Genomic DNA, 23736 nt, shown 5'->3' on the forward strand with positions numbered 1-23736 from the left:
TTTGCAGGAGGTAGGCAAGAAGGGCTCGGTCCATGGGGCAATTATGGCCATGATCTCATAGGCCGAGGGTGTTTGTCGGATTACGGGTTCCGCAAACCCTTGAAAGGTTCGAACTCTGGGGTGCGTGCAGAGATCTCAACCTACCCAGCCTACCTACTCGCAATTCTCCTTCAAAAAAAAATTAAAATGAGAGAAAAAGAGAGAAGGGACAATGCTACTATCTCTTTTTCCACATGTGTGCTTCAAAAATTGCACCATGATCTTCATGTTAGAGAGTCTCATATGTTGTCACTTTCATATACTAGTGGGAATTTTTCATTATAGAACTTGGCTTGTATATTCCAATGATGGGATTCCTCAAAGTGCCCTAGGTCTTCGTGAGCAAGCAAGTTGGATGCACCCCACTTAGTTTCTTTTGTTGAGCTTTCATATATTTATAGCTCTAGTGCATCCATTGCATGGCAATCCCTACTCACTCACATTGATATCTATTGATGGGCATCTCCATAGCCCGTTGATACGCCTAGTTGATGTGAGACTATCTTCTCCTTTTTGTCTTCTCCACAACCACCATTCTATTCCACATATAGTGCTATGTCCATGGCTCACGCTCATGTATTGCGTGAAAGTTGAAAAAGTTTGAGATTATTAAAATATGAAACAATTGCTTGGCTTCTCATCGGGGTTGTGCATGATTAAATACTTTGTGTGATGAAGATAGAGCAACAGCCAGACTATATGATTTTGTAGGGATAACTTTCTTTAGCCATGTTATTTTGAGAAGACATGATTACTTTGATTAGTATGCTTGAACTATTACTATTTCTTATGTCAATATGAACTTTTATTTTGTATTCATTTGGGTCCGAACATTCTTGCCACAATAAAGAAAACGACATTATGAATTATGCTAGGTAGCATTCCATATTAAAAATTCCTTTTTTATCATTTACCTACTCGAGGACGAGCAGGAATTAAGCTTGGGGATGCTTGATACGTCTCCAACGTATCTATAATTTTTGATTGTTCCATGCTATTATATTACCCCTTTTGGATGTTTATGGGCTTTATTTTACACATTTATATCATTTTTGGGACTAACCTACTAACCGGAGGCCCAGCCCATATTGTTGGTTTTTTTGCCTAATTCAGTATTTCGAAGAAAAGGAATATCAAACGGAGTCCAAATGGAATAAAATATTCGGGAGCGTGAGTTTTGGAATGAACGTGATCCGGAGAGCTTGGAGTGCAAGTCAAGAAGCTGCCGAGGAAGCCACAAGATAGGAGGCCGCGCCCCCCCTGTAGGGCGCGCCCCTGTCTTGTTGGCCCCACGGGCGGCCACCGACGTACTTCTTCCTCCTATATATACCTACGTACCCCGAAAACATCCAGGAGCACCACGAAACACAATTTCCACTGCCGTAACCTTCTATATCCGCGAGATCCCATCTTGCAGCCTTCGCCGACACTCTGCCGGAGGGGGAATCAACCACGGAGGGCCTCTACATCAACATCCTTGCCCCTCCGATGAGTTGTGAGTAGTTTACCACAGACCTACGGGTCTATAGTTATTAGCTAGATGGCTTCTTCTCTCTTTTTGGATATCAATACAATGTTCTCCCCCTCTCTTGTGGAGATCTATTCGATGTAAACTCTCTTTGCGGTGTGTTTGTCGAGATCCGATGAATTGTGGGTTTATGATCAAGTTTATCTATGAATAATATTTGAATCTTCTCTGAATCCTTTTATGTATGATTGAGTTATGTTTGCAAGTCTCTTCGAATTATCAGTTTGGTTTGGCCTACTAGATTGGTCTTTCTTGCCATTGGAGAAGTGCTTAGCTTTGGGTTAAATCTTGCGGTGTCCTTACCTAGTGACAGAAAGGGTTCCAAGGCACATATTATACTGTTGCCATCGAGGATAACAAGATGGGGTTTATATCATATTGCATGAGTTTATCCCTCTACATCATGTCATCTTGCTTAATGTGTTACTCTGTTCTTGTGAACTTAATACTCTAGATGCATGCTGAATAGCGGTCGATGTGTGGAGTAATAGTAGTAGATGCAGGCAGGAGTCAGTCTACTTGTTATGGACGTGGTGCCTGTATACATGATCATGCCTAGATAATCTCATAACTATGCACTTTTCTATCAATTGCTCGACAATAATTTGTTCACCCACCGTAATACTTATGCTATCTTGAGAGAAGCCTCTAGTGAAACCTATGGCCCCCAGGTCTATCTCTTATCATATTTGCTTTCAATCTACTTTTATTTGCATCTTTACTTTTTGCATATATATTATAAAATACCAAAAATATATTTATCTTATCATACTATCTTTATTAGATCTCACTTTCGCAAGTGGCCGTGAAGGGATTGACAACCCCTTTATTGCCTTGGTTGCGAGTTCTCAGTTTGTTTGTGTAGGTGCGTGGGACTTTTGAGGAGCCTCCTACTGGATTGATACCTTGGTTCTCAAAACTGAGGGAAATACTTACGCTACACTTGCTACATCACCCTCTCCTCTTCGAGGAAAACCAACGCAAGCTCAAGACGTAGCAATGCACCAGGTGTCTTCCATTTATTCATCGTTGTGGCCATGTCATTTACTTGCGTGTTGCATTTTGCCATGTCATCATCTGCATTTCTTCTGCATGTTTTCTAAAACTTGCATCCGTTCGGGTTCCCTCGGTTCTCTCCATTGTCCATTCTGAGCACAAACACACTCGCACACGCCCGTTGCACCTTTAAGATCTTGTTTTGTGAGCCACCAAAAAACATTCTCAGAATGGGCCAAGATTTATCGAGTGGCCTTGGTATATCACCGGTAGACCGCCCGTTAAATTTCGTTCCATTTGGAGGTCGTCTGGTGCCCCAACGGTTAACCGAGTTAACCGAAACCACCTTTATCCTTGCAGCCCAACACCTCTTCACGCAGCCCACCTAGCCCATCTAACTCCCCTCCATGCTCTCCGCCGTTCGATCACGATCGTGTGGGAGAAAACTGCTCCTCATTTCGGCAGTCCTACCTCCATCTACCAATAAATATGTGCATCTCTCCCAAAATCCCACAGTCGAAACCCTAGCCCCGCTCCTATCGTCCGCCGGACGTGTCCGCGCCGCCACCCGCAGCCACTCCTGTGCCGCCACCTGTCCTCCGCCGCCGCCCACCTCTGCCGGCTAGCGAGGCCCGCGCCAGGCCCGAATCGCCGCCACACACCACCACGGGAGCCCCGCGCCCCGCGACGGAGATCCGCCGCCCGCTGCCCTCGTCTGCTGCCCGCTGCGCCGGAGCGCCCATGCCTTGCCGCCGATACTGCCGGGCGCCGCCTCCGCCGCCGCCCGCGCCAGATCAGGTCATGCCGGACCTGATACGGAGCCCCCGACCTCCCCGGCGTCCTCCCCGGCCTCCCGCGAGCTCCGACGACTCCTCCTGCTACTCTAGTCACCGTCTCCTTCCTCCCCGACGAGCTACTCCGGCAATCCTCGTAATCCGCGCCCGGAACCCTAGATCCGAGGGTATAAAATTTTACTGTCCTGAAATCTGTAACTTCATGTGCACTTGTTCATCATGCCATATCTCGGCGACTGTAGCTCCGTTTTGCATGCATAATATATCAAAATGTTCATTGTGAGATGCTCTTCATTTCATTCCATTGTGGCATGCTTCTTTGAGTCCATATTGATTCCCTAATCATCGTTACAAGAGTGCTATATGATGTTTACTGCTAGAATCTACTGATTGTTAACATAATTTGTGCATCTCGTGAGTGCCACAACTTTGTCCCTGCCGATGTTATGATGATGATCTTGATGTGCTCATGTTCTGCTCTTCATTCTCTACACGTTGGTGTGCTTTTCATTCATGTTAGGGTGCATCTTCATATCTTAAACCCTGTTGCAAAAGTGCATTTTGCTGTTAACTATTGTAAACTGCTGTAACTTGCTGATTTGTTAATTTTGTTGCGTTTTGCGTGTGCATCTTATCAGCATGATGTCTCCATGTTTTGGGAGAATATTTATGTCATCTTTACAGGGGTGAAAACCATGTATTTGTATATGCCCTGTAGTGAGTGCTTCAAGCTTGTGAAGTGGGCCACTTGCTGTTAATGTTCTGTCAATGCTGATACTGCTATATCATGTTGACATGTTTGTTTGATGCTACCAATTGATCCATGCATTGCTTCAGGATCACTTCTTGATCACTTCTAGCTTCTCGACCATTGCATTGCTTCTCTTCTCGCTCTTATTTGCGTATGTTAGACACCATATACGCTCAGTCGCTGCTGCAACCTCACTACTTATCCTTTCCTTACCCATTAAGCTTGGCTAGTCTTGATACCCATGGTAATGGGATTGTTGAGTCCTCGTGGCTCACAGATTACTACAACAACAGTTGTAGGTACAGGTAATGAGATGATCATGATGTGATGCTTGCTTGTCTTGACTTCTTCTGCTTCGTCGTTCAGGGGATAGGTTCCAGGTCGGCAGCCTGGGCTAGCAGGGTGGATGTCGTTGAGTTTCTGTTTGTGTTTCATCCGCAGTCGGATGATGCTCTGATGTATGATGTTGTTGTATTCGTGTGGCATTGTATGCCTCTTGTATGTATTCCCAACCATTATGTAATGGTACGATGTAATGATATCCACCTTGCAAAAGTGTCTCCAATATGCGCTTCTATCCTTGGTGGGACCTTCAAGTTCCTTTAGGAGAGGGTCGCACATTGGGCGTGGCAAGTTGGTATCAGAGCCTCGACCAACCATAGGAGCCCCCCTTGATTGATCGTAGTTGGCCGTTGTTGAGTCTAGAAGAAAACTACTTCTGAGTCTAGTTATATCAGAGAGTAGGAATTCTTCTTACTCCTTTGCCCCTTTGTCACTCTGGTGAGGAATCTTGACATAGGTGTTTTGAATTACTCCTCTTCTCCTTCAAATTTTTCTTTAGGATCATGCGGTTAGTTTTTCGTTTGTTGGTTCTCAGCTCTTTTGATCCGGTGCATTTTCTCGTCAAGTCGATTCGACCTTCTTTGTTTTCGCAAGTTCAATCCTTAGTTGTTTTCTTTTTCCCACCCGCCCACCCATTTTCTTTTCGGAGTCGGAGTCAGTAATCGAGTATCCATCCTACTCGTGCGAAGTCTTTGCATTCTCTCCTCAATTATTTCAAACGGTGTTTTCTCTTCAAGTTATTCATCGATTTCTCGTTCCAAGGCCTTTGTTTTTCCTGCCCTCCCACCCATTTTTCTTCCCGGAGCTTGAGTCTCTTTCGAGCATCAGTTTCATTTATGTGGAGCCTCTTCAGTCTTCCCTCAATTATTTCAATCGACGAATTATCATTTCGTTCGCCATTCTTCATCTCTTTTTCTTCTTCGGTGGATTCAATTCAATATTTTTCCGGGTCGGTCATATTCTTTTTCCTTGGATCAAATGTTTTCCAAGCTCGTTCGCCTCTCGCCAGTTTATTCTTTTGAAGTGCTCAAGACATCTCAGGAGATTCGCCTGTGTTTGAATTAATTCGAGGTTGTCACCTCATTCAAATATTTCAATTGTTCTGGTGCATCATCTATCTCTTCAACAATCATTTTCAACGGTGTTTTCTTTTAGTGGGCCCTAACCCACAGGTATTTTCCCAGGATCTTACCTGACTCTTCTAATTATTCCGGAGCTATTCCAAATTCTTTTCAGAGTTTGACATACGAATGAATTTCATCAGTCAGATGCCATCTCCAAGATCGCTTTCAAAATCATTTCATCTTTGGTTCAACTTTTCTTCTTTCCATTCTTCCTGAGTGTCTCAACAATTTTGGTGGTGTTCCTCGTCATCATTTCAAGATAGAAGAAGAGTTTTCATCTAAATCTTGCCCGTTCTCTCGAAGACTCGCGGTTCTAGTTTCAGGCTACCCTCTCGAATTATTCCATTTGTCAGATATTGTTTTCTTACCCATTCGGAGTATGTCAGGAGTTGTTTTCTGTTTCTTTTCACCGAAGGCCATCATTCCAGAAGAATTTTTCGTCCCCACATTCCAGCTATCGTTCTCTATTTATCCCGACGCATCTGTCATGTACTCTTTAATCAGCTTGTTATCTCTTCGTTCTTTTGCATCTAAATCCCCTCAAGCATATTTGTTCTTGTAATTCTCCCCGGTGATTCATTCTCTTTCATCAGTCATTTTCAAATTCTTATGGTGGTTCATTGAAGACCTTCCTCAAGGTTACGCCATATACTCCTCGATCCTTTTTCAAGGGGAATAAGTTGCATGCAAAATTCGATTGTCATCAATTAAATTTGATGAAGGTTAAGCATACAATAAATCTTATTCTTATTTCCTCGAAGTGATTAATCCCTTCTTTCAGAATTTGGTCTTGATGAATAAATTCTAGTTTGAAGTGTTTTCATCTTTTCTTTTCCAAAGTTCAAATTTCCTCACCATCTCGTCGGAACCTCCATCTAAATCACTGAAAGGCTCTAATCTTATTCTTTCATCCTTCATTCTATCTCATCATCCTTTTTGTCACCAGAGTTGTTCATGGTGGTTCTTCATGATTTAACTCATTCTTCAAGAGTTCACTAAGATTTTGTTGGAGGAGTTTAAGTATCTTTTCTTCTCGCGCCGCGAAGTACAAATAATTCTCCGTTTTCTTCTGAAGTGGAGTTTTGCATTTGTTACTTCTTCTCTGATACTCGAGTATTTGGTTGTGGTAGAGTTTCACCTCAAGTTTTGAGATGTTTTTCCATAGGTCCACAACAAGCTTATTCTTTCGTTGTTGATTTTCTCAACAACTACGTTCAATCCTTCCTTCTAAGTTCTTTTCATTCCACTATTTCAATTCTTCCGGAGGCATTGCGTTTTTCATCTCGTCAAGTGTCATCCCATTGGCTGAAGTTCAGGTCTCCATTCCTTCCATTTTTAGTCGGAAGGCTGCCCAAATTCTTACGTTCGTTTTCCTTTCCTATCTTATTCTAACCGGAGTGGAGTCTATCTTGTTTCTTGAGCTTTTCATTCTCATCATATCTGCCGTTCCTCTTTTCTACCCGAGTGCTCTTGACTTGGTTCATATTTTCTCTTGCATTCTTACTTCACCTCTTCCTCTTTCTCTTCCATCTCGTTCCTAAGATCTCGGGACGAGATCTTTTATTAGTGGAGGAGAGTTGTAACGCCCCGAGACCGATGCGCCAGGTGTCTTCCAGTTATTCGTCGTTCTGGCCATGTCATTTGCTTGCGTGTTGCATTTTGCCATGTCATCATCTGCATTTCTTCTGCATGTTTTTCAAAACTTGCATCCGTTCGAGTTCCCTCGGTTCTCTCCGTTGTCCGTTCTGAACACAGACACACTCGCACGCCCCCGTTGCACCTCTAAGACCTTGTTTGGTGAGCGGCCAAAAAACATTCTCGGAGTGGGCCGAGATTTGCCGAGTGGCCTTGGTATATCACCGGTAGACCGTCTGTCAAATTTCGTTCCATTTGGAGGTCGTCTGATGCCACAACGGTTAACGGATTTAACCGAAACCACCCTTATCCTTGCAGCCCAACAACTCTTCACACAGCCCTCCTAGCCCATCTAACTCCCATCCATGCTCTTTTCCATTCTATCACGATCATGTGGGTGAAAACCGCTCCTTATTTGGACACTCTTAGCTCCCTCTACCTATAAATATGTGCATCTCTGCCAAAATCCCGCAGTCCAAACCCTAGCCCCGATCCACTCGTCCGCAGGACGTGTCCGCGCCCGCGCCGGTACCCACAGTCACTCCCGTGCCGCCACCTGTCCGCCACCACCACCCACCTCCGCCGGCCCATGAGGCCCACGCCAGGCCCGCGAGGCCCGAATCACCGCCGCCGCCGACCGCGGGAGCCCCGTGCCCCGTGGCCGAGATCCGTCGCCTGCTGCCCTCATCCTCCGCCTGCCGCGCCGGACCGCCCGTGCCTCGCCGCTGACCCCGTCGAGCACCACCTCCGCCATCGCCCGCGCCAGATCCGGTCGTGCCGGACCGGATCCGGAGCCCCCGACCTCGCCGGCGTCCACCCCGGCCTCCCGCGAGCTCCGGTGACTCCCCCTGCTACTCCGGTCACCGTCTCCTTCCTCTCCGACGAGATACTCCGGTGATCCTCGTAATCCGCGCCCGGAACCCTAGATCCCAGGGTATAAAATTTCACCGTCCCGAAATCTATAACTTCATGTGCACTTGTTCATCATGGCATATCTCCATGACTGTACTTCCGTTTTGCATGCACAATATATCAGTGAGATGCTCTTCATTTCATTGCATTGTGGAATGCTTGTTTGAGTCCATCATGATGCCCTAATCATCGTTGCAAGAGTGCTATATGATGTTTACTGCTGGAATCTGCTGATTGTTAACATAATTTGTGCATCTCGTGACTGCCACAACTTTGTCCCTGCTGATGCTATGATGATGATCTTGATATGCACAAGTTCTGATATTCATGATCTACATGTTGGTGTGCTTTGCATTCATATTAGGGTGCATCTTGATATCTTAAACCCTGTTACAAAAGTGCATGTTGCTGTTAACTGCTGAAAACTGCTGTAACTTGTTGATTTGTCATTTTTGTTTCATTTTGTGTGTGCATCTTATGAGCATGATGTCTACATGTTTTGGGAGCATATTTATGTCATCCTTACAGGGGTGAAAACCATGTACTTTTATATGTCCTATAGTGAGTTCTTCAAGCTTGAGAAGCGGGCCACTTGCTGTTAATGTTCTGTCAATGCTGAAACTGCTATATCATGTTGCCATGTTTGCTTGATGCTACCAATTAATCCATGCATAATCTGGAGATGCTTAGTTGAGATGTTTTGTTGTATATGCTATGCTATATCATGCCATGCTTCTTGATGCCCTATATATGTCTTGTAGCATAAGTTTTTATTGCCATGAACATGCTTATATAATGTTCATGATTCCTGTTAACTTCATGATGCCTTCTTGTGAGCTTGTTATTGAGTGATCCATGCATCTTTTGGAGATTCTCCAATTAGATGTTTTGAATTATGCTATGAGTACTTTATTTAACTGCCATGTTTGCTAATTTTGGATGTCACATGCCTCTGTTACATGCTTGCAAACATGCTATAATAATGTTGCTGATTTACACTTGCTGAAACTATTTTAAAATTCAATCTTGCCATGTTGGTTCCTACTAATCCATGAGCCTTTTATATATGATTCCATGATGTTATTTGCTCTTTGTTATGTTTATTTTGATGCCATGCCCTTGTTTGCTATGTTTACTTGTTGTATCTTGTCTCTTTCTTGCTCTCAAGTTGCCATCATATTAACTCTGCTCATGCATATGCTGCTGTGTTATAAAGTTGCATTTTGCATTGATCATATTGGTTTAATCTTGAAGCCTATGAACTTGAACCTTAATGATAATTGAATTATGTTATCGTTACATGAAGTGCATGTCAATTTTATGCTCATATGTTTCCTGTAGCATGTTGTTTTGATGATTGCAAAGTGCCTACTAGCTGTTTTGTGCAGATTGTTGGTATGTCTTGTTTGCAGTGTATGTGTTGCACCGTTGCTCAGTTTTGAGCATGCTCTATATGAAACTTGCTTAGAATTGCATGTAGTTTCATCTTATCATGTTGAATCCATGTTTTGAGAGTGTTTTCTTGATGTTTGAATGCATTTTGCATCAATGCCATGTTTAACTTCTTTTGCTCATATCTTCTAGGCCGTAGCTCTGAACTAAATGAACTTTATATGTAACTTGACTAGAATTTCATGTAGATCATCTTGGTGCATTTTAACTTGCTGTTTAAAAACTTGAACATAAGGTTTATTCAGATCTGGACCAATTTCAAAATTTGCATCCGAGGACTTACTGGATTTGTTATATTTTTTCCGGCCTCATTTAAACTTGCTTTGATGGGTTGCTCTTGTGTGCATCATCTCTTGAAATGAGTAGCATCATATAGCCTTGTCATGCATCTTGCTTGGTTGTGCATCATGTCGTGTTTATGTGTTGTGTGTTTACCAAGTGGTTTGCTTCTTTCTGGTTGTGCTTCTTCTCGATAGTTCCTGTTTCGTTGCGATCGTGAGGATTGGTTCGTCTACGCTTGGTTCATCTTAATCTGTTCGTCTTCTTCATGGACTCGTTCTTCTTCCTAGCGGGATTTCAGGCAAGATGACCACTACCCTGGATCTCACTACTATCATTGCTATGCTAGTTACTTCGTTCTATCGCTATGCTGCGCTACCTATCACTTGTTTATCAAGCCTCCCAAATTGCCATGTCGTCCTCTAAAATTTTTCACCCTTCCTAGCAAACCGTTGCTTGGCTATGTTACCGCTTTGCTCAACCCCTCTTATAGCATTGTTAGTTGCAGGTGAAGTTGAAGATTGCTCCATGATGGACATGATTATGTTGGGATATCACAATATCTCTTATTTAATTAATGCATCTATATACTTGGTAAAGGGTGGAAGGCTTGGCCTTATGCCTGGTGTTTTGCTCCACTCTTGCCGCCTTAGTTTCCGTCATACCGGTGTTATGTTCCTTGATTTTGCGTTCCTTACGCGGCCGGGTGTATGGGAACCCCTTGACAGTTCGCTTTGAATAAAACTCCTCCAGCAAGATCCAACATTGATTTTTTCCATTTGCCTAACAACCCATAAGTTTCCCTTGGGGTTGCAAACTCGAGGGTCATCTTTATTTTAAACCCCCCGGGCCAGTGCTCCTCTGAGTGTTGGTCCAAACTAGAGCCGTTTGAAGCGCCCCCTCAGGGAAACTTGAGGTCTTGTTTTAGTTGTACGAATTGCTCATCCGTTGTGCCCTGAGAAAGAGATATGTGCAGCTCCTGTCGGGATTTGTCGGCACAGTCGGGTGTTCATACTGGTCTTGATTTACCATGGTCGAAATGTCTTGTAACCGGGATTCCGAGACTGATCGGGTCTTCCTGGGAGAAGGAATATCCTTCGTTGGTCGTGAGAGCTTATAATGGGCTAAGTTGGGACACCCCTGCAGGGTATAAACTTTCAAAAGCCGTGCCCGCGGTTATGTGGCAGATGGGAATTTGTTAATGTCCGGTTGTAGAGAACTTGACACCAGATTCGAATTAAAATGCGTCAACCGTGTGTGTAGCCATGATGGTCTATTTTTGGCAGAGTCCTAGATGTGAACATGGTTTGTGTTATGTATGAACGTAAGTAGTTTCAGGATCACTTCTAGCTTCTTGACCGTTGCATTGCTTCTCTTCTCGCTCTTATTTGCATATGTTAGCCACCATATATCCTTAGTCGCTGCTGCAACCTCACCACTTATCCTTTCCTTACCCATTAAGCTTTGCTAGTCTTGATACCCATGGTAATGGGATTGCTGAGTCCTCGTGGCTCACAGGTTACTACAACAACAGTTGCAGGTATAGGTAAAGCAATGATCATGACGTGAGAGCGATGCTTTCTTGTCTTGAGTTGTTCTGCTTCATCGCTCAGGGGATAAGTTCCAGGTCGGCAGCCTGGGCTAGCAGGATGGATGTTGTTGAGTTTCTATTTGTGTTTCATCCGTAGTCGGATGATGCTCTGATGTATGATGTTGTTGTGTTCGTGTGGCATTGTATGCCTCTTGTATGTATCCCCAACTATTATGTAATGGTACGATGTAATGATATCCACCTTGCAAAAGCGTCTCCAATATGCGCTTCTATCCTTGGTGGGACCTTCGAGTTCCTTTAGGATAGGGTCGCATATTTGGCGTGACATTAAACTCCTGACGGGCAAATCCAATCCCGCCGACCTTCCTGGAGACAACTGCCTCCTCTATCAGTGCTCGAACAAGACGGCCTTCATGGGGCAGATGCCCCTATTCGACGAGTGAGGGTTGCTCGTGGAAGGCCTCGAAGGGCCTCGCGAGAACCCCGTCTTCGTGGCTCCCCTGTTACTTGATCATGCCGTGTGCACCCCAAGTGTGGAAGCAGGGGGGCGCACGTCGCTTGCAGCTGTTGAGGGTTCCTCTAGAGACCTACCGCCGATGGGGGCCCGGGAGATCAGGACTCCCGAGACCTAGAAGGGGGCTGCCGCGGGGTCAGCGCAACCCTATGCTCTGGAGGCGGGGGCTACTGAAGCTTGGGGTGATGGCTTTGAGGTGGTTGCCGATGGCGAAGCGCCCACCGATGGCTCCGGAGCCGTTGGCTAGAAGATCCCGCCACACGCTCCTGCTCCTGGGGGCTCCGCCCCGGGCGCTCCGCCGAATGCTCCTCCTCCCGTGGGTCGCCCACTGGGGTCCGGCCGGCCCCGCCCGAGTCTTGAATCGCTCCTGAGGAGGAAGGGATCTCCGTGCCGCAACGATGGCACTCATAGGGTGCTGAAGCTGAGGAGATATGTGGCTCCAGACGAGTAAGTACCTTCGCTCTTGATTCCTTTTGTGCCGCATTCTCTCCTGACCAGGTCCTTGCAGGGTTTTGGTGACGACGAAACCTCGGCAGGCTAGCGCCTCCAAGGATCCTGGCTTTGCCCCAGCACACAGCCCCCGGTGCCCGGGCCCTGCATGGGGCACGGGGCTGCCTCCGGCCTGCGAGGAGTCGCAAGGGAGCCCTAGGCCGAGCTTCCTGTTTCCCTTCTTCATGGCCCAGCCTCTAGGACGGGTGACGCAATGACAATCCTTCCTCTGGTCCTTGCTGGCAGTCGGGCACCTTTTGGGCGGCCTTCGTCTTCAGGTTGCGGGGTTACACCGGCCAGCCCTCGGTCGGGGGCAGGTGAGACGCCCAGTCCCCCCTCGGCAGTCTCTGGGTCCGAAGAAGGCCTTTGTGATGCATTGGTGCTTGCACACGGGCGCAATGCCATTCGCTTTGAGCTCTTCGGCGAGGCGATGCATGCGATGATCCAACTTGGCGGGGAGCTTGCCAATGTCAACACCTGGCTCGAGGCAGAAGGTCACCACCTGGCGCATGAGTGGCAGCAGTTGAAGGTTGCCATCAACCTCGGGAAACTTCAGCGTGATCAGGCCGATGGTCTTGTGGTGGCCTCACTTGCGACCTCCCGCGAGGCTTGCGCTAGCACCATGGAGGAGGCCGAAGCCGCCAACCGCCGCCGCTAGGCCGTTGAGGAGCGGGAGCGGGAGCTTCTATCTTCAAATGCTGCCCTTGAGCGAGAAGTTGAGGAGCAGCGCGCCCTCCTGGCCACCTCACCAGACGAAGCAGCCTTTGCCGAGGCAGAGCCCTTGAGGCGCCACAATGACTTGGCGTTGGAGGTCGTGGAGCACAGCATGGCGTTGGATAAGTTAGAGGTGAGGGAGCGCCAGGCTGCTGTGGCTGAGGATGCCGTCATCGCCCGAGAATCCCAGGTCCAACTGGAGGTGGAGGAGTGGGTGGCAAAGGCGCATGCCTATTTAGCTGAGGGGCACCGCCTGGATCTGGAGCTCCTGAAGGACGAACTTGAAGGTAGGACCTTCGCCCTGAAGGCAAAGCTGGAATCTGCAGAACATCGTGAGAGCGCCGCCCAAGGAGCTCTGACTTCTTCCGGATCTGCTTTGAATTTTGTCCGCGCCGAGATATCCTTGTGAGAGCATTTTGAAAAAGGGGGAGCCCCTTATGGTTGTGATGTACATAATTATGAAATGCCTTGAAATGATGCCGTGGGGCGACCCCTCAGGTTCACAGCCTTAGGCGGGATGGTGGTTGTGACTTATCTTTGGCTCCGCAAGTCACGAGCAGGCCTTGATGCTGTAGAAACAGTTGTCCTCCCGAGGCATGCCTGCTGCGGTCCCGTGAGGGCCTGGCTCTGGCAAGGGGCCTGTTGACCAGCCCTGGAGTGTTTCGCGAGGAGCCAACTGCCGGATCGCGATGAGGTGGGCTCGCGCGGCAGCCGCACCCTTGAGCCCCTTGAGCTCCCGGGGGGGGGGGGAAGCGATCAATCCCGACGCGCACACCGTACCCAGCCCCTGCTCGCGAGGCGCTCGAGGGCAAGGCAGCAGTCACGAGCTCTAGAAAAACGCAATAACAGAAGGCAAGAGAGCAACACAAGACGAGAAGAACTCGCCCCATTTTTATAAATGCACAAGAACCAAGTTACTCCAGAAATCCGATGAACAAGTACAAAAAAGAAGACGAAAGCAAATGGCCGCATCCAGCGCCTAGCTAGTCTTCAAGTCTTGTCACTAGCGCGAAGCTAAGTGCTTCCACTGGCTGGGCATAGTTGTCGGATTTCGGGTTCCGCCAGACCCTTGAGGTTCGAACTTTGGGGTGCGCACGAAGATCTTTCCCCTACCAACTCGCGTCTCGATGGCTCGCAAGGAATCTAAGGTAGAAAGAAGAACACACAAGGGACACGAGGTTCTGGTTCAGGCCACCATTGTAGTGTAATACCGTACTCTAGTGTGTGGTGTGGTGGATCGCCTCAGGGGCTGATGATGAACAGTACAAAGGGAGAACAGCCTCGCGAGGGGCTGTTCTTGAGCTGGTGCGATGATACGCTTGGATGAGTTCAATCGCTTCTCTCTCTCTCTCTCTCTCTCTCTCTCTCTCCGATCGATCCGTCCTCTCTACTATGGTGGCTAGCTCTATTTATAGAGGGAGGCCCTGGGCCTCTTCCCAAATAATGAGCGGGAAGGGTGCCAACAATTGGCCATTTTGAAGGGGACATCTAGTACACTTATCCTGACTAAAGTAGGTCTTCGGCTGCCAAAGACTCTGATGATGACGTCGTCCTGGGCTCCACGATTACCTCCATCCTGCCGTTCTGCTGGTCTTGTTCTTGCTGCACCGAAACGGTAACCTTTGCCTCATGCCTTGGCATGTGCTTGCCCCCATTGCACCGAAGGGGAAACAAGGACACTGCGCAGGCCGGCGCCCGCCTGGTGCCCACCAGGTCTCGATCATCATCGCTTGCGTCACGGGCTCCTCGCGAGGTGCCCTTGCCTTGATCTCTCCGCCTCCTCGTGAGCCTGCCTGATGAGGCCGCTCCTGAGGAAGCTTCCTGTCGTCCGCCCCGCGAGGCATGGCCCCTCGCGAGGGTCTTGAGCTTGAGCTGATGAAGCTGGGCTGCACTGGGCCCCCACTTGAGCCACGCCGCAGGCCGCAGGCAGGCAAGTCTGGGGACCCCCGTTCCCAGAACGCAGACAGTAGCCCCCGGGCCCAGGCGCGCCCAGACTTGGCTTAGCAATGAAGCGAAGGGGCAAGTGCGAAGCGCCGCGGGCCCCAATAGCCTGTGGCCTTGAGCGCCGCGTGGCGATTGATTGGACGTGGGCGTCTCCGCTTCCCCACGACACCTCGGCAACCGCACATCTGACAAAAGGGGTGTCCGGGCCAGACTTACATGCTTTGTTCTTGTTCACCTTGCTCTAGATCCCCTTTCTCGCTGTTCTCCTTCTTGCTTCTGAAATCCTCCAGCTTTGTCTCAATCCCTTCCATCCGGCAAGCCCTGGCGCCTTGCAAGACCCCAACCGAGGCCTGGGACTCGCCGGACCTGGATCCCCCGAATGTGTTGGAGAAGAATCTCGCCCTCACCCGCCTGATGACGGTGGCGCAGGGCAATGAGGGAGTGACTGTGCTCAAGGTCGGCTCCGACTAGCCTGAAGGCAAGGGGAGCTCCTTCTACCTGCTCTTTGTGAGTGCCATCATCGCCGGTCTGGTGCCTCCTTTTTTCGAGTTCTTCTTTGTTGTTCTTCGCCAATACAACTTGCAAGCTCTGCACCTCCACCCCAACTATGTTCTTCTCCTGGCGATTTTCGCCTACTATTGTGAGGCTCACGTTGGGGTATCCCTCAGTGGCCTTGCTGCGCCATTACTTTTCCCTCTGGGTTTCTCGTGCCCATATCACCGCATGCACGAGCTTTATCGCATACTCCAACTCCAATGCCATCTTGAAGCCTGGGAAGAGGATCGAAGGCTTCCGAAGAAAGTGGGTTATGGTGGATGTCGGGCTCCTCCACCCCCGACTGGTGCTGCCTACAGGGCAGCCCAAGGCCGTCGATGCATCGTCTTGCGTGGAGCTTGTCGACCCTCGTGCGAGGGCGATGCTGAAGAGGATGAACGCGGACCTGAGGGCCGGCAACTTTGGGGCGGCGAAGCTGACCGGGGCTGCGCTCCTGAGGGAGTTCCTGGAGCACCGGGTGGCTCCACTCCGGGAGCACTCACTCCCATTGTGGAGGCTTGGGAAGCTAGTGCCGCCCTTCGCCTAAGCTCTGAGGCCCTAACCGATGAAGATCTGGTCGCGGCTCTCCATTCCTTGGTCGGGGGAGACGTGGCGAGCCCGGTGGGCGCTCCCGTCCCCCTGTTCCTTCGCGGCGACTGGGAGCAGGTGGTGAACGCCATGCCCACCTTCAACGGTGAGGGGATGGTACCCGCAAAAGCTCCCAGGGATCTGGTGGCGTTGGCGACATGAACGTGTCCTCCGGCGACTCCAGCGGGAGTGAGGAGGAAGAGGAGGAGGAGGAAGAAGAGTCTGACTCTGAGGCGACTGGCGAGGAGTCGGAGGAGTCCTTCCCTCGGTGCAGGTCCCGCACCCTCCGCTCCATGCCGGACAATGATGAGGCCGGCGCCAGGCGAGGAGGGGAGGATTCTCCCTTGGTCCTGAGGAAGGGCAGGTTGGGGCTGGTTCTCCCAACGGCGGTCTGAGGCCAGCTCGGGCCCTCCCGACGCGCCTTCTGCCTCTGGGCCTCACAAAGCCGATCCCAGCTGTAGGCTCTCGGGCTTCAAGTTTGGCCGGAGACTGCTTGAGTCCGCGAACAACGACCAGTAAGTGCTTGATCTGCCGTCGAGGCTTGACGTCTGCATTCTTTTGGCCAGGCCGGCAACTGCAACAAAAAGGTTGAAAGGGGCTTCTGCGGCCCTGCTTGAGGCGAGTTCGTCTGCCGGGGTAGCGCCCTCGTCCGCGGGGAAAGGAGGAAGCGAGGCTCGTGCCTCCCCTGCCCGGTCGTCTTCGTGAGCCCAGCAAGGACACTCCAGCAAGGAGTTAGCCCCCGTGGCCCCGCTGACTCTGGAGGTGCCTGTGCTTGACGCTGTCACTGAGGTGTCCAAGGCCCAGGGGCCCCTTCCTCCCAAGCCATGATCACACTGCCGTCCTCTCCGCCTATTCCACCGGATCCTGTCTCTTCTGATCCCTCTGCCGCCGTCCTAGACCGGGCCGCCAACGAACTGAGCCAATTGCGGGAGGATCTTCGGAGCGTGGACCCTCGCCTGGTGGTCGGGCGCCTGGAGCTAGCTTCTGGCTGGGCCCGCTCTGCCGCCTCCGTCCGAGCGGCGCTGAGCTAGGCCGCGTCAGCATCCGATGGGGAGAAGCAAGCCGCCTGCCAGGCCAAGGCCGTGTGCGATGCTGCCCTGGGCAACGCTGCAGATGCCCAGAGCCACTGCGAGGCACTGGAGGTCAAGCTACAAGGCCTGCGTGACGAGCTCGGCAAGGAGGTCCGCGGCCGCCAGGAGAAAGAGATGGAGATGAAGGCTCGGGAGGCTGCCGTCAGGGACCGGGACGCCGAGCTCGATGACCGTCATGGCCGGTTGGAGACGCTGGAGCAGGCGCTGAAGGCGGAGAGGACCGAGCTAGACGGCAAGGCGAAGGTCCTGGCCAAGGATCGAGTGGTCTTTGCGAAGCTGGAGGAGAAGGCTCGCGCCGCGCTGAAGACGCTTTATGAGGGCAGCTTAGAGAAGCCGTTGGCTGGTGCAGAGGACGGCCTCGCCGAGCTGCTTCCCTTCCTGGTCCGTGCACTTGAAGATGTCGCAGACAACCTTGGTCCCACGGTCGAGGCCGAGGCGCGTGCCCTGTCTTCTGCAGGGCTGACGCGTGTCCTCAGCCACGTCTACCTTCGCGACCCCAACGTCGACCTCGACAGCCTGCTGGAACCTGTGAGCGGCGACCTTGCCGCTGCTGCTGCTGAGGTCGTGAAAGGCCGAGCCAAGGCTTTACTGGGGAGGTTCCGTGCCTTCAGCACCTTGCCCAGGCACGATGCCGCCAGCTCCGCGGCCTCGGGAGGTGGAATCTCCCAGCATGACTCCACCACAGGCGGCGGCACCACTAGAAAGTGATCCCTTCGCGGCTTATGTCCTGTTTTAATTCCTGCAACATGCACCATGCCTCGTGGAGGCGTTTAAACTTGTGTTTGGCGTTGTGGAACAATCTATGGCCTGTAATATTTGCCTTTGAATTCCCTAGAATTTGCATTTTCCCCTCCTATTTGCTTGTGTTCTACGTCGGTAGGGCCCGGCCCCGCGCATACCTCAGCCGCCGTTAGCCCCAACCAGAAACCAGGACGAGACAAAGGAGTGAGGGGCTACGAGGCAAGTTAGGCTCCTGAGTCGCGATGCTCAGGAGTCCCCCTTGACGCGCAAACAGCGAGTAGGGGAGGGAGGCACAGGAGTGGATTTATCGTTCTATGTCGGTAGGGCCCGGCCCCGCGCATACCTCAGCCGCCTTTAGCCCCGACCGGAAACCAGGACAGGACTAAGGAGTGAGGGGCTACATGACCAGTTAGGCTCCTGAGTCGCGATGCTCAGGAGTCCCCCTTGACGCTCAAACGAGCTTTCATACCTTGGCTCCGCTCGGGGAGGGGCGCGCGATGACCAGGTCTGAGGGACCTGGCTGGGTGGCATGCGGTCGGGCATGGCCCGGGCGCAGCCCCCATGTCCAGCCCCCTTGCGCGGCACTCCCGAGGAGAGGCGTTGCGATGGTGCCAGGCACTGAGCTCTGGGCTCCCTGAGGTTGGTACGGCCGTGGGCCGCCCTTAGTTGTTTATCACCAGTGCGGAGCATAGTGCTTCTGTATGTGTACGGGCATAGCCGCTCCTCGGCAGTGTCGTCAGCCAGCGCGGATCATGGTGCTTCCACTGGGAGGAGCCCCTGGGGCGTGTACATCCCCGCCCTGACACATGGTCGACACGGTAGGGCTAGGACAGCTGTATCTGGGCACCCGTGAGTCAGCGCGTGACTCACAAGGCCATACCTCGAGGCGGGTTTTGCCTAGCTCTGGGCCTTTATCAATGGTGTGTTCCTGCAAGGTGGTTAGAATGCAAATGCTCTACGTCCTTAGGTCCCGGCCCTCAATTTAGCTTAGCCGCCGCTGGTATGACAGTTCGCGATGCCGTGGGACAAGGCCAGGGGGTGAGGGCTGGAGATCCAGTAGGAGCCCATGAGTCACGATGCTCAGGTACCCCCCCTTTTAACGTGCAAGCTCTTTTCATGAGAGTGGAGAGGTCCGCGATAAGCAGTAGATGATAACCATGGGAACCAGGTTAAGTGCAGAGGAGCAAATCCATTTCAGATAGATGTGGGGGGGTACCTGAGCATCGCAGTGGGCTTCTACGCCCAGTATAACTCCTTTAAAGGTCATGCTGCTTGGCTTGATTCTTGATGGGTCTACACCCGTCTTGCATACAGTGTCCTGATATATCAGATTTAGGCTGCTGCCGCCATCCATGAGGACTCGAGTGAGATGGTATCCATCGGTTATTGGGTCGAGCACTAGGGCGGCCGAACCCCATGACGTATACTAGTCGGGTGATCCCTGCGATCAAAGGTGATTGGATAGGCCACCCATGGGTTGAATTTGGGGGTAACAGGCTCAATGGCATAGACTTCTCGGAGTGCGCGTTTGCGCTCCCTCTTTGGGATATGAGTGACATAGATCATGTTCAATGTTTAGATCTCCGATTGAAATTTCTTCTGTCCTGCCGTGTTCGAGTGGCGAGATTCATCCTCGTCTTCTCTCTGAGGTCCATTCCCCTTGTGTTCGGCAGTGAGCTTGCCGGCCTACTTGAAGACCCAACAACTGCGGTTGGTATGGTTCGTGGGTTTAGCAGGGGTGCCATGGATCTGGCAGTTCCTGTCTAATATTTTGTCGAGGTTGGATGGACCATCTTTGTTTCCTTTAAATGGTTTCTTCCACTAACTAGTTCTGGAGCCACTGAATCCGGCGTTTACTATTGTATCGTCTGGGGTTCCCTCATTGTTTCGACATTTTTTTGTTACATCGTGGCTTTCCATTGCCATCCCTGACTTCAGATGTGCCGGGTTCGCTGGTGCTGCTACGGGCTAACCAGTTGTCCTTGCCTGCACAAAAACAGGTCATCGGTGTAGTTAGGGCTGTCATCGTCCTTGGTTTTTCCTCACCGAGGTGTCTTGCTAGCCATTTGTCCCGGACACTGTGCTTGAAGGCCGCTAAGGCTTTGGCGTCCGGGTAATCAATGATTTGGTTCTTCTTAGTGAGAAACCGGTTCCAAAGCTTACGGGGTGATTCCCCGGGTTGTTGGATTATGTGACTTAGACCGTTAGCGTCCGGGGGCCGTACATAAGTCCCTTGAAAATTTACCTGAAAAGCATCCACAAGTTCTTCCCAACTTCCAATGGAATTTTCTGCGAGGCTTTTTAGCCAGTGCCGAGCTGGTCCTTTCAGCTTGAGGGGTAAGTATTTGATGGCGTGGAGATCATCTCCACGAGCCATGTGGATGTGAAGAATAAAGTCTTCTATCTAGACCGCTGGATCCGTCATTCCATCATATGCCTCGATATTTACAAGTTTAAACCCTTTTGGAAATTCGTGATCCAACACCTCATCGGTGAAGCACAAGAGGTGCATGGCACCCCTATATTTGACTGTGTCGTGGCATGGATTCGATGATTGTGATTTTCGGTGTCGACTCTGAACTGGTATATGACCGGCATATTTGGCTTGATAGCCATAATCTTGTGTGGGAGCATAGTCCCTAGATCCATAGATGAATTTGGCTTTACCAACCTTTTTGTCCAGGTCCTCGCGTAGATCGTGTTTCTAGTCCTGAGCCGCAACCTCCCTTCCTTTACAGGGAGGGGGTGCGGGCTTGTGTACGACATTGCTAGCCACTCTGTCTTGTCCACGAGGTGGTCAGTCCGGCTTGTCGGCCATATTGTTTTTCAGCGGTATAGGCGCAATAACCTTGTCGTCAAATTCGGGCAGCAGTTTACGCTTAGGATAGCCCCTTGTTTGGTGATTACAGCCATATTTTTCCTCAGCGTCTAGCACTTCGTTCCATCTGTCATTGAGCGTAACCTGTGCGGCTTTAAGCCGCTGCTTCTGCTTCTTTGGGCTCCTTGCAGTGGCGATAAGCCTTTGATGGAGGCGTTCTTGTTCTAAGGGTTCTTCTGGGACGACGAATTCGTTGTCGCCCAGGCTGATCTCCTCTTCGGAGACAGGTTGATAATTGCTATCTTCGGCATCACTGTGGTCAGACAACATCCCCGGACTATGCTCGCCGTCCTCTCGCACGTCCTACTCCAATGCTAGGTCTGCGGGGTCCTCAGCTTGGTCCAAATTATCACCGTTGTCCGTGACAATGTTGACGTTTTTTCCTTTGCCGGATTGAGATCGGCGCTTCTGACGCCGATGCTTGGGAGGTTCATCGATAGGGATATCATTATCGCCGTCGGCCTCCTTCTCTTTAAGTGTGTCCATTATGTATATATCATATGAGGATGTAGCCGTCCACCGCCCTATGGGTGGTGGTTTTTGTGCCTGCTGCTCTCCAGCATCGTCTTCCATACCGTCGATGTCTTCAAAGTCGTAGTCGAGCATGTCGGTTAAGTCTTCGACAGTGGCAATGAAGTGGGTGGTGGGTGCGAAGTGAAATTCTCCGTCATCAACTTCCCATTCAAACCGGATATAGTTCGGCTGTGAGTCCCCTGACAAGGTGAGGGCTTTTAATGAATTTAGCACATCGCCTAAAGGTGAGTGCCGGAAGATGTCCGCGGAGCTGAACTCGATGATCGACGCCTTATCAGGTTCGATTGGCGCGGATGTACGCGGTTCGGAACTTATGACCGGAGACGGATGCGAGGTTCCGAAGACACAGGCCCCACTCAAGGCTGGATCTGTGTGTGGCTCCAACGCTGCTGAGTCTGCGGCTTTCGTGGCGGGGTTGAGCATCCCGCCCTCGGATGGCGCAATCTGCTCCGGACCTAGGGCCAGAGCCGTTATAGGTCCTATCTCCCAAGCGCGGTCTGATGACAGATTTAGGTCATGTTCATCATGGTGGTGGGGAGCCGCCGTCATGGGCTCGAATCCGTCCAAGATCAAGTCTCTATGGATATCGGCCACGTAATTCAAGCTTCCAAATCTGACCCGATGGCCAGGGGTGTAGCTTTCTATCTGCTCTAGATGGACAAGCGAGTTGGCCCGCAGTACGAAGCCGCCGAATACGAAGATCTGTCCGGGGAGGAAAACCTCCTCCTGGACTGCATTGTTGTAGATGATTGATGGAGCCATCAAACCTTTTGGTGTTGACACAGCAGAACTCCAATGAAAGCACCAATGCCGGTGTCAAAACCGGCGGATCTCGGGTAGGGGGTCCCGAACTGTGCGTCTAAGGCTAATTGTAACAGGAGGCGGGGGACACAATGTTTACCCAGGTCCGGCCCCTCTCTATGGAGGTAATACCCTACTTCCTGCTTGATTGATCTTGATGAATATGTATTACAAGAGTTGATCTACTACGAGATCGTAATGGCTAAAACCCTAGAAGTCTAGCCTATGTGATTATGATTCTGCCCTATGGACCAAACCCTCCGGTTTATATAGACACTGGAGAGGACTAGGGTTATACAAAGTCGGTTATAGAGAAAGGAATCTACATATCCGAATCAGCAAGCTTGCCATCCACGCAAAGGAGAGTCCGATCCGGACACGGGAAGAAGTCTTCTGTCTTGTATCTTCATAGCCCAACAGTCCGGCCCATCTTAATAGTCCGGCCGTCTGGGGACCCCTTAATCCAGGACTCCCTAAACCTCCTATGAAATGACCGCCAGGCACCTGGCCTCGTGAGACGCCATGGCACGCTGCGCGAAGCACTAGTACGAGGCGCCCACGTCCAGCAGGCCAAACGGCATGCAGACATAGTTACAGGTGTAGCCCCCACTCCGATCGACGCACGACGGCCAGAAGTGGTCATGCAAAGTGGCCCTGTTGAGGCCCGGGATGTTAACACAGACGCGCAACTCACCGCCCACATTAGGGGCTGCAACTGTACTGGGTGGCACGGGGCGACCCTCGCCATGCATGGCTCGCGCCTACGAAGCTCCTGGATCGTCATGGTGATGAACTCTCACGCACCGGGTGCCTCACGCCGCGCACCTTGCTAGTGGGGTCCGGGATGTTGACGCAGACGCGTAACTCACCGCCCACATCAGGGGCTGCAACTGTACTGGGTGGCACGGGCGACCCTCGCCATGCATGGCTCGCGCCATCGAAGCTCCTCGATCGTCATGGTGATGAACTCTCACGCACCGGGTGCCTCACACCACACGCCTTGCTCGTGGGGTTACGCATCAAAGCACGCCTCCAAGTGTTGCCCGAGCACCTCCCTCGCCGCATTGGTCAGGTCAGAGGCTCTCTAGAAGGGAGCCCCAGAGCCCGACCTGAGGGAGGTGCCGGGCGTGCCTTCCTATGCAGGAGGAAGGGGCACCCCAGCAATTGGCGCGGAGCCCGAGCCACGGCCAATGGGCGCCTCGGCCTCCTGACGGGTATTGGGAAGGAGTTGCTTCTTCTTCTTGAAGGTGGCCTCAGGAGGCAAGTCGCCGCCCTCATTGTCAGAGTCGCCAGCCGCTACGGCTCGGTAGGCGCGCTCACAATATCACACCGCATCTTTCTCATCCCAGGCGACAGTGATGATGTCGCTGCTCCCTGGCATCTTGAGGACGTTTTAGACAGGGTGGGTTGCCACCATGAACTTGGCAAGGGCAGGGTACCTGAGGATGGCATTGTAAGGAAGGTTGATGTGGGTGATGTCGAAGTCGATGAGCTTGGCATGGTA

This window comes from Triticum dicoccoides, chromosome 6B (assembly GCF_002162155.2).
Source record: "Triticum dicoccoides isolate Atlit2015 ecotype Zavitan chromosome 6B, WEW_v2.0, whole genome shotgun sequence".
Lineage (NCBI taxonomy): Eukaryota > Viridiplantae > Streptophyta > Magnoliopsida > Poales > Poaceae > Triticum > Triticum dicoccoides.